The 11369-nt window shown below is 42.0% G+C and overlaps 1 protein-coding gene across 2 annotated transcripts in view; it reads left to right on the top strand.

The window, feature by feature from the left end:
• The window catches only part of SNRK (SNF related kinase), a 54535-nt gene that overhangs the window by 405 nt on the left and 42761 nt on the right, over positions 1-11369 (top strand). The window lies entirely within an intron of this gene.

Raw genomic sequence — 11369 nt, forward strand, 5'->3', positions numbered from 1 at the left:
AGGCTCCCCGCGCCTGGGTTCTCTCGTGGGGGTGTGTGTTCTCGGAATGTGTTTCCTTTTTCAAACGAATCTGGAAATCTGGCCGCAGCAAGGGGCTTCCTTGGGAAAACTGCAGGCTTACAATAGAATGGGGATATTGTTGTCTGTAGAGAAAGGGCATCGGGGTAAGGAAGGAGGAGCAGGGCCATTCCCGGGGGAGAGCTAGAATTAGTATTATTATTTTTTTTCAGATTGGGAAGCCTCCATTCTTTTCCATAGTCATCGCCTGTTGATTTCTTTCTGGACCATTTTGCAAAAATCTTCCTGCCTTTAACTTGGACTTGGGATCTAGGAAAGTGACAGTCTTTTTTCGGGGCGGGGGGCAACGGTGGGGCGTTCTTGGAGCTGTGCTATTCCTAACAGTTGGATCAGATACAATCAGATAGCTTCTTGGGGAGATCGGGTTCACGCTCAGTATTTGGGGGATAATTTAGCAGTAGGGTTCTTTATAGAGGTTTGAGGATATAGGACCTTTCAAATTGTCAGGTTACTTTTTTCTCTTTTTGAAAATTGAGTGCGTTCTCAAAGTCTTAGGAATGGGTGGTAAAGCTGACTTCATGCATTTCACATTTCACCAGGTTTTAAGGTGAAGCGTGGCTTACAGGTGATGGAACTGCAGATGTTGAGTATCTTGCTGAATTTTCACTAAATTTCTTGCAAACATCAGGCCCTTCAGTTCGGCTTCCTTGTACCCGGTTGGGACACTGTGTCTCAAAGCAGTCTAATTTACCAGAATGTGTATCAGTGTGCTTTAAAGCCAGGGGCTGTCAAGGTTTATGTAATCAACTTATTAATTTATGATCTTGTTACATTGCTTTCCAGATTTATAAAACCATTCCCTTAAGGAAATCTGTCTTCAACGTCTGCTTAAATATTTCACTTGGAATTGGATTCTTGAGGAGGAATGCACTGCACAAGTGGTGATTTAAGCATACTAATTAGACAAGTGTCTGTAAAGAAAAGTATTGATTCTTTTCTCCGACTATTTTATTGTCTCTATTTGGGAAATAGATGACATTCCCATTTTACAGAACTAGAAATGAAATTACAGGACAGTCCCAAGGTCACATATTGAAGCAGTGTAGTAACTGAAAAATTAAGTGCGTGGTGCTAACTTTTCTTACATCTTCAAGGTTTTCCAGGCACGGAGCTTTGAGTGTCACCTTTCTCTTTTTTAAATCGGCACAGGTTTTATTTTATTTTATGCACAGAAATGGCTCTCACCCTATTAATTTTTCATTATCAAGAGTAAATTTTTCACTATTTTCTGCAATAAGATCTATTAGTTTAAGACTTACGAGAATTAAGAAGTTATTCTAATTTTAATTTTTCTAGAATGAAGTGTAAATTGAACTTTATTTTCAAGTTGAATACCATAGTCCTAAAATGAAGGCTTTTCTATGGCCTTTTACAGTTGAAGGGCTTTTGTGATATTTTTACTGGCCACAGGAAATCCTCTTCATCTAAGCCTTACTCTGGGTGTTTCTGCCATATAGAAAGTGAAACTAAATGGGAAAGAAGTTACCTTGTTTTGGGAGATAATTAAACAGCCATCGTTCTAAGTATTGGTATAAATAAGGCATGATGTCTTCCTTGTAGCAGCTTGTCTGGGCCCAGGAGCTCAGGACACTGCCCAGGAAGGAAGGGGCACAGGGAACTTACCACAAGATCAGAATTTTAGGAATTAAAAACATAGATGATGAGGGACTCGACCCATTTAAATTGCATGCATGCTGTTTGCTTAACAATCGGAAGACGGAGTTTTTAACCAAGATGCTTTTCTAATAAAACTATTATTCATAAGTTAGGTACTCGTGTGTGTGTGCAGGTAAATTCTTAGAGCAACTTAGGTGGAAAAGTTGAGTACTACTCAATTACTAAGTAGAATCTACTACTTGAATAGATTCTAGCAGTTTTGAAGATCAACTTAACCTATGATCATATATTCATGGCACCTTTGCGTGTTCAGGTAGCAATATAAAATTGAACAAAAACTGGTTTCTGCCTTCAGGAGCTTACAGGCTATTGGGGCCACTGAAGTAAACAGTAACAGTAGGATCCGGTGAATGCTGTGCTGAGGCCTAGGCAAAACTCTGTAGAAGCACCAAGACAGGAGCAAGGAAGGATCCAAGTCGGGAACGCTTCACACAGGAGGTGATGTTGAGTTGGTCTTGAAGGCCAGGTAGAGATCCCAGGGGGAGAAAAGGGGAAAGTGCCCAGAGGGTTCAGGGAGCATGAAGAGATAAGGTTGAGTGGTGGAGGGAGAACTTAGGTCTAAGTGGGTGAAAGGCAGTGGAGGTAAAGACAGTTCTTTTTTTTAAAAGACTATGAAAAGGAAGGGAGAAGAGTGGGGCAGGAGCTGGGCACGGGGAGGGAAGTGTTCTTGGTCTTTTGTTGTTGTTTGCAAAGAGCTGGTGTAGAATCTCTCAGACTTCATAGCCTCATGAGACACTGGCAGTGCCTTGTCTGCCCTGGATGATCTGGAGTTACATTATTCGCACTAGATTGTTTCCTCATCTGTTTTTCTGAAAGTCCGCCCTGGGATGCAGCCTGACGTCCCAAGGGGAACCTTCCTTGCCGGTGGTGGGGGAGGAGCCTGTCTGCGAGGATTCCTGCTGTCCCTTCCCTGCATGTTTATTTCTCCACCGCTTCCAGAGCCTCCTGAGAGTCTCCTTTGGCACCTCCAGCATTTGGCTTCTGCTCAGGTAGGTTCCTCCATGACAAACCAGGCTTCTTTCTCCCTCCTTCCTTGCACTGGACCCTCCAAAGTGCTGCCACATTGCCATGTGGCTTTTCAGTTCAGAGTCCATCACAGACCCTGGCTGCAGTGTTTTCAGTTCTGCAGGGTCCCTAGGCTCAAAGCAGGATTGGGTCTGTCTATGTGAATATATGACCCCCCGCCCCCACCTGTGTGTTGGCCTGGAAATGTCATGTAGGTAATGAAGTCTGTGCTCCAGAAACGTGGGCTGTGGGTCCTAGAAATGGTCAGATCATAGCCTCACTGGGCCTCAGTTTCTCTTTGTCCACACGCAGTTGAAATTTTTCTCACACTGAGAAGATTCAGCTTCTGGAAGGCGGAGACTATTTGTTTGGTTTCAGCGTCCCCAGACCAAAGTACTGCCTCATGCGTAGTCGGTGTACCCAAGTGGTGTTGCGATGAAAAACTTCAAAAATCCAAACTTGGGTTTGTTGATTTTACTGGCCTGTTGACAGCCATTTTAATACAGCGGGGCTAAATTTAAATTGCTTTCCAGTCAGCATTTGGGAACTGGAAGCAGGTCTTTCACTTGGTACCGGCATGTAGTACATGCTCAGGAAATGCTCCTGTTCAGTGTGCTTCCCGTCTGAGTGAAGAGCACCACTTTTGCCACCAGTCTCCACTGGAGTCATTCTGGATTTCCCTCTTTGCTTTCCTGTCCCCCCCCTCCCCCATGCACTGAGTTCTTATATTCTGCTTCCTGAATGTGTCTCTTCCGTCACAGGCTCGTCGTCACTGCCCACATACTGCTGGCCTTCGTGTTTAGGTCTGTGAGCGGTCATTTACCTGGAGAGTTCTCTGTCGTCCCCCAACAGTAGTCTGGCCTGCCAGTCTGCCCCTCTCTCTGCTGCCAGAGCGGTTTTCGTAACTGCCGTCTCTGATTGCCGTCCGCCTGCTCAGGATTCTTCTTTGGCTCCTTAGTGCCAGCTTTCATTTGTTCACTTAATAGTATGTATCTGCCTCTTTTGAGTAGAGGTTGTACTGGGCAGGCCCTGGGATACAGAGTGGAATAAAATGGACATGGGCCTCACACGGACTGAAGTTACCATTTAGTTGAAGTGGGGACACAGATTGTTATTCACCTAATCACCCAAGTAATTATATAACCGCAGTTGAGATAAGGGCCCTGATGGGAAAGGAATGACATGGGAGCCGGTGTGCGGGGTGGGGGGAGGGGAAGGACACACTCTGGAGGCTTGACCTTTAAGCGGGGCCCTGAGGCACTGTAAGGGCTCACCAGATTTAAGGAACCAAGGCTCATTTGCTTGGAATACAAGGCCCTTTGGGGGTCTGGCCCCTGCCTGTCTGATCTCGCCCCCTGTGCTCTGAGGGTGTTGTACCCCCGGTCACAGTATGCTGGCTCAGGCTCCCCTTCTGAAAGGCCTCTTCCCCATCGTCACCAGTTTCCGTTCTTAGCTCAAACGAGAAAATGAATTTCCTTGAGATGCCTCCTGAATGAACTCTCCAAGGTAGCTTTTGGGGAAAGAACCCCTCTTCTGGCGTGTCCCTGCCTGCAGGAGATTGTACAGACCCTGGGGCCGCGGTCTTCCTGGGATGTGCATTAGAGGCTTGTTAGGGGATATCAAAGTAAAGTGGGGAGCTAAGTGTGTAACCCCTCTCAAAGTCAGACTCTCCTGGGAGGAAAGCCAGTTCTGAAAAGTTGGGGGGAAACAGTGGGTGATTTTGATCCTACTCACATCCTGCTGATGTGTGTTATCCCTCTTGGCTTTCATGACAACTGTCCCAGGCGGGGATTACCTTTGTTTTATAGATTGAGATGTCCTGTTCGTAGAAGTTGAGTCACTTCCTGGGCTCCAGGTCCTGTGGTACTCTCTCTGTTGCGCCATGAGGCCGCAGTTGTTTCTAAAACACACCTCTGTGGTGGGGATAGTAAGAAAGGGTGACCGGGGCGCCTGGGTGGTTCAGTTGGTTAAGCCTCTGACTTCGGCTCAGGTCACAAGGCCAGTGAGTTTGAGCCCTGCATCGGGCTCTGTGCTGACAGCTCAGAGCCTGGAGCCTGCTTCAGTTTCTGTGTCTCCCTCTCTCTCTGCCCCTCCCCTGCTTGTGCTCTGTCTCTCTCCTTGGGGAAAAAAAAAAAGTTAAAAAAAAATTAAAAAAAAGAAAGGTTGCCCATGTGGTAGTTTAAAATGCCCTCCCAGCCCCTCTCGGATGTCTCTCCCCCCCCCCCACCTCTCAGGCCATTATATTGTCTTCATATTGCATAGCTGGGGGAAATGTTTGAATAATAAATTAAACTGGGTTTAATACATACTCATCCATGTTGATTTTTCTTTATTAGAGAGATTTATGTTTTAGATAATGTAGGTTTTACTCCTGCAGTATAACCTATCTTAGATAAAGTTCATTTCAGATTTAGGACATTATACTAACGAATATTCACGGAGAGATTATGAAGCTAGAGTGGACTGTATTCATGGATCTCGTTTTAGAATAGTCCTAATACTCTGTAGCCTTTTATTTAACAGTGGCCAAAAGCAGAGCAATTGAATTTTAAAGTAAAGTTTGGCTTCTCTCTGTTGGCATCAAGTATTGTGTGTACTGAAGACAATGTGGAGTGAGAATCTTCACTCGGCCTCAGCTTCAGGGCTTGATTTAGTCCTTTGCTCTCCTGTTTTATGGGTATTTGCTAATCCTCTTGTGAAGGAAAATGCTTTTTCAGAAACAAATGGAGAGAATGTATTTTGCAAAGTATATTAAAATTGCATTTGGGAAAGGATACAATTTTTAAGTAGAAAACAGAACCTCCCTAAATTTATCTGAATTACTTGTTTCCAGTTGGCTCTTCTGTGCCACTGGCTGTTGTTGGCATCACAAAATTGTGTGTAAACTCTAAGGTAAAGGTGTTTTTAAGGCGCCATTCCATTTTTACATGATCAGTAAATATCTCAGTCTGTCTTTTGAATAGTTATTTGCCTGTAGCTTCATTTCTTAAAAAGTTTCAAAAAGTTTTTAATGGAATTATTTGTTAGTAATGTTTATTAGGTAAGTCTTTGGTGATGCTAGGGAATTTCCTCCATTTAATTGATTGCTGGGCTAGGTAAGTAGCTTCATGTATCAGAATTAGAGGAATGTGGGAAATATCAGAACAGTTTTTTATTTTTGTAAACTGTTTTTAATGTTTATTTTATTTTTGAGACATGGGTGGGCAAAGGGCAGAGAGAGAGGGAGACAGAAGTTCCAAAGCAGGCTCTGTGCTGTCAGCAGAGCCAGAGGCTAGGCTCGAACTCACCAACCGAGAGATCATGACCAAGCCAAAGTTGGACACTCAACTGACTGAGCCACCCAGCCACCCCCAAATAGACTTTAGTGCTGATGTTTTCCCTAGGAATTAGAAAGGCCTAGGTAAACGGGAAGAATTGTATTGTTGCAGGAAAAATTGGAGGACCCTGGAGTCCAACCCAGGCAGCTCTTTCCTGGGTGTAGAGCTGGGGCAAAGGAAGTCCTTGTCTTCTTTGCTCCTGCTTTCTCATCTGTATAAATGGGTATGATATTTGTTACGTTGCTGATTGTGAGGAATAAGTGATGAAACAAATGTAGAGTCCAGGACCTACATAGATTCCTGGAAGCTACATTGTTTACTCTTTTTGAGACCTGCATTAACACAAAACTGGAATTCTAAAATGAGCAGTTATGCAGTAAAAGACATTTAAAAAATTTTTTTTAATGTTTTTTATTTATTTTTGAGAGAGAGAGACAGTACGAGCAGGGGAGAGTTAGAGAGAGAGGGAGACACAGAATCTGAAGCAGGCTGCAGGCTCTGAGCTGTCAGCACAGAGCCCAACGCGGAGCTCGTACCCATCAGCCGTGAGATCATGACCTGAGCTGAAGCCGGACGCCCAACCAACTGAGCCACCCAGGCGCCCCCCATTTTTAAAATTTGAAATGAGACCAAGGCAGCTGTGGTTTTGCTGTGGGACAGGACTCATGTCTATAGAAAGCTATTTAGGCTAGTTAGGAAAGTAGTATGGGTGATAATGAGAGAGATCTAATCTAAGTCAAAACAAAAATTGGTGTTTTATGGAACTTTAAAGTAGACAGTGAACTTGTACAATTGGTTTAAATCCTCTAATGACCTTATTTGTGTGTTGCTTTCATGTTGCTAACTGGAGTTCTACCCTTCTGTGGAGACCTCTTATCACCTCTGTGATTAGAAGCTGCCTCTGCATTTTTAACTCTTTAATGACCCCTTAATTAAACTTAAGTATAATTCAAAAATATATGGTGAATTATTGAGTATGGCAACTTTTCCAATGGTAAGCTATTGGGTATTTTTCAGGATTAGCCTTCTTAACCCATTTCACATCTACCTTATCTCCCGACTACCCCAAGTCATGACTTCGCCGAAACTGATATTCTCCTTTCCACACGCAGCCGTATGCACGCTCTGCTGTCTCTGTTTCCCCCACCTTCGAAAACGGTGTTGCACTGCTCCCCCTCCAAGGATCAGCTCTGGTCTGTGGGCTGCCCTGTCTTTGGGATCCTGCCTTCTTAGTGTCCTGAACTCTTCCTTTGAAATACCTCCCCCAGACTAACCTGTATCATTATTTATCTAAAAAGATAAATATTATTTATCTAAAAAGATAAATATCTACATATAAAAATATGTAGATAACTTATTTGTGAGGGTGAAGAGGACAGAGACTGCGTTATGTCCTACACAATTAGGGCTCAAATATTTGCTAATGAAAATAGGCGCAGTGTTCCTGTTCCTTCCTCAGCCTGAAGGAATTGCATCCCTTGTCCTACAAGGGAAGCAAAATATTTCCTTGAATATATCTTGTTTATTAAGATGACATAATTAGGTTTTAGACAATATGTTTTTAGGGAAGTTAGTCTTTTCATAGATCTCAGTGGAAAAGTAAATTATGTACAAAAAAGTCAAAATTAAAAATTTTTATATGTTTATTTTTTATTTTTGAGAAAGACAGTATAAGTGGGGAAGGGACAGAGAGCAAGGGAGGCACAGAATTTGAAGCAGATTCGAGGCTTTGAGCTGTCAGCACAGATCCCAAAGCATGGCTCAAACCTGTGAACCATGAGCTCATGACCTGAGCTGAAGTCGGATGCTCAACCAACTGAGCCACCCAGCCACACCCCAAAAAGTCAAAATGTTAAGAACCTCTGTCTTTTTTAGATTAAAAAGCAGCACACATTCGCTGCCAAAAATTTGAAAAGAACAGAAAAACAAAGAGAAAGAAATTTTGTAATCTTATCATCTTAACAATTTGGTATTTTAAAAATATATATACAGACAAATTATACACTTAAAAATCTTGAGATCATATGCCATGAAATTTGGCATATGAATTTTTTTACTTAACATTTTATTGTGAGAATTTCCCATGAGATTACGTAGCCTGAAAATAGGAGTGCATGGTGTTAATCTTAGGTAAACTGGTGACTTATTTAATTGTTTTCTTATTATAGACCTTTAGATATTTATGTTTTTTGCATACATAAATGTCATTGAACATTGTTAACGGTAAAAATTTTCAGTATCCTTCATTCCTTCACTCTAGTAGCAAGATTATCAAATTGAGGATATTAATTATTTTAAGGCTCTTGATATATATATCACCAGTTTGCTTTTCAGAAATCAGATAATTTACAAACTTAATATAAAAGAATTCAGTCTTTTAAATGAAAGTAAGTGAAGTGCTAGGTACCAATATTTTTGTTTATAGATTATTTTTTTCTGTTCCAGTAGTCTTTTTTGACCATTTTTTAAATGAGCATCTTCATCATATCAGCAAAGAAAGAAAAAGATGACAGGGTTTTGAACAGTATTAATAAAAGCTTGGAGGAGAGGTTTAGATTACTAAGTTTTTAAATTCTCTAAACTTCCAACTTTCATTGTTTTCCTGGCAACAAGGTGTAATTGTGAGTTGGCTTTATTTATTTTGGAGTTACTTCTACATACCAGCTTTTGCTTAAGTCACTATTTGTTATGTGAGCACTTTTATACCAGGCTGCCACCAGAAATGGTGACACACTTGGCATTTTTCATCATTTTAACAAGAGGCAGATTCTGTTTAGGAATTTGGAACTTCTTATCTGCACTGCTGGTCAGGGTTGGGTTTTTGGCTTGAATGTTAACCCCTTTCTCTTTACAAATAATTGGTACTACTTTACATCAGTTAATGACTTGCCTAACTACTGGATACATTCCTTGGGGCGCCTTGATGGCTCAGTCAGTTGGGTGTTTGACTTCAGCTCAGGTCATGATCTCACAGTTCATGGGTTCCAGCCGTGTGCTGGGCTTTGTGCTGACAGCTCAGAGCCTGGAACCTGCTTTGGATTCTGTCTCCCTCTCTCTGTCCCTCACCTGCGTGCTCTCCCCTCCCCCCCTGTCAAAAATAAATAAATGTAAAAAAAAATGAAAAAAAGTCCTTGATATATCCTGAACCACTGCTTGTTTCACTTAGAGAAAGTAAAATTACATAAGCCAGTGCTTCCGAAGCTCCAGCTGCACTGGTGACCCAGTCACTGCCTGAGAGCAAAGTGGCCTTTCAGCCTGCCAGTCCCGGTCGCCTCAGCTGCCCCTGAGGGGTCCATTAAAAGTGACCAGCTGGAAGAACACTTGCAGAGTAGTAGGCAGTTACTATGGAAAATACTTCCTAGACATTTCTGCCTATTTGGACGTTTCTCATAATAAGTAATTTAACCTACGAATTTGAAGTTCTATGTTGAGTCCATCCAGAGAGTGCAGACTGATAACCACATAGGGCGACATGATGGCCACCTGGTAATATCAGGCCGATTCGTGAAAAACTCTGGGTCCTTCCATACCTACTTGACCTAGTTGTGGTTTCTTCATCTTTGATTTATGGCTTATATTGGTAACTCCCAGGAGGAGGAGCGCTATTCTAGAAATGTGGAATATAGTTGACTTTGGATAAAGGGAGCAGCAGTGGCAACTGTGTGTAGAGTTGTGTTTGTTTTGCTTGACCTGGAGGTTATTGATATTCTCAGAGGATCTAGTCTACTGTCTTCTTTTCAGCCTATACTGTCTTTGTTACTGGTGTCTTTGAAATTGTAGCACAAAGATCAGAGTAGTAGTATTCATTGAGTGTTGGTTTTCCACTTACATTAATTTTTCTATAAACATAACGTTTAGCCTAGTATTTCCCATGAGTAAAAATTATAGTTTTCATTTTTGGTATTTGTAAAAGGCACCAGATGATTCTCGTACGTAACAAGCTTAAATGCAGTTTTAGCGTGGCTTTGCAAAACTCCTTTCAGTTATCTATGGTAGAGGGAGGGCATTGCGTGGATTTTTTTTAAGCATTTAATTTGGGAGGTTTTTGTATATTTAAATTCTGGTGCTCTGACTAGAGCCCTTTTCGTCCCGTCCCCGTACTTAGGCCATGGATGGCCACGCTGAGCCACCTTGTTCTCCTGGGGAGTGGCACGAGGAGTAGATCTGGGTATCTATTTGATGCACGCAGCACCCTGTAGGGGGTGATGTCCATGCAAGTCTACAGTCTAAAGGTGAATTTTGACCAGAACAACAGGGTGAATTCCAAATTGACAGTAGGTTGAACAGAGGCTGGTTCTACAACTGTTTTCGGCAGCTTGCAAAATGTGTGTGTGGGGCCGCCCACACTTCCTTCCTCTCTGCAGCCACACCCGCACACTTCAGTTTGCTTCTCTCTCTAGCTGGGAGAACATCAGTATATTCTTGCAACATACACGGGTAGTTGTTTCTCAAACATGAATTTCCATATTATAAACACTCGTTGACTAGTTGGCCTGTTTAATTTAGATCCAGCCCAGTATATGCCTGTGTAAGCATATGCTAAGTAAGACTGCTCTAGAATGGAATCATTGAGTGGTTTGGCTGTTTTGAAAGATGTCATCTTTGTTACATAGTCATTAAAAATACTGATTTCGAAGAATTCAGTGCATGGGAAAATACTCATCATATAAAGTAGAGGAAAGAGTTACTAGACTTTGTATATACCATCTTAGCTTTGTGAGAAGCATAAGTATAAAGAATGTATACTCAAAGCTGAAGAGAGGTCATCCTGTATGAAAGCGTAAGGTGAATGGGGTGCTTGGGTGGGTCAGTTGGTTAAGCGGCCAACTCTTGGTTTCAGCTCAGGTCATGATCTCACGGTGAGTTCAAGCTCCCGTGTTGGGCTCTGTGCTGGTAGCATGGCGCCTGCTTAGGATTCTCTCTCCCCCTCCCTCTCTGCCCTTTCCATGTGCACACTCTCGCTCGCTCTCTATCAAGATAAATAAGCTTAAAAAATTAAAAAAGAAAGTATAAGGTGATTGTTTCCTCCTGTAATGTATTTTTCTGCATTTTCTAAATTTTCTAAAGTGAATTTGTATCAACTTTTAGAGAGAAATACTTTTTAAATGGTTGGAAGCTTCTCTTTCTCTGTGTCTCTGTTTATCTGTATTACTACCTTTTATAAAAAAATTTTGTTCCTCGTCATATATTATGCTTAGAAAATAACATGGATGGCTGTGTACCAAACTGCTGACAGAGATTGTCACAGAGAGTAGAATAATGGATCGTTTGTAAAAAAAGAAAATGTTTTGT

The sequence above is a fragment of the Suricata suricatta genome, chromosome 5 (assembly GCF_006229205.1).
Source record: "Suricata suricatta isolate VVHF042 chromosome 5, meerkat_22Aug2017_6uvM2_HiC, whole genome shotgun sequence".
In the NCBI taxonomy this organism is placed as follows: Eukaryota; Metazoa; Chordata; class Mammalia; order Carnivora; family Herpestidae; genus Suricata; species Suricata suricatta.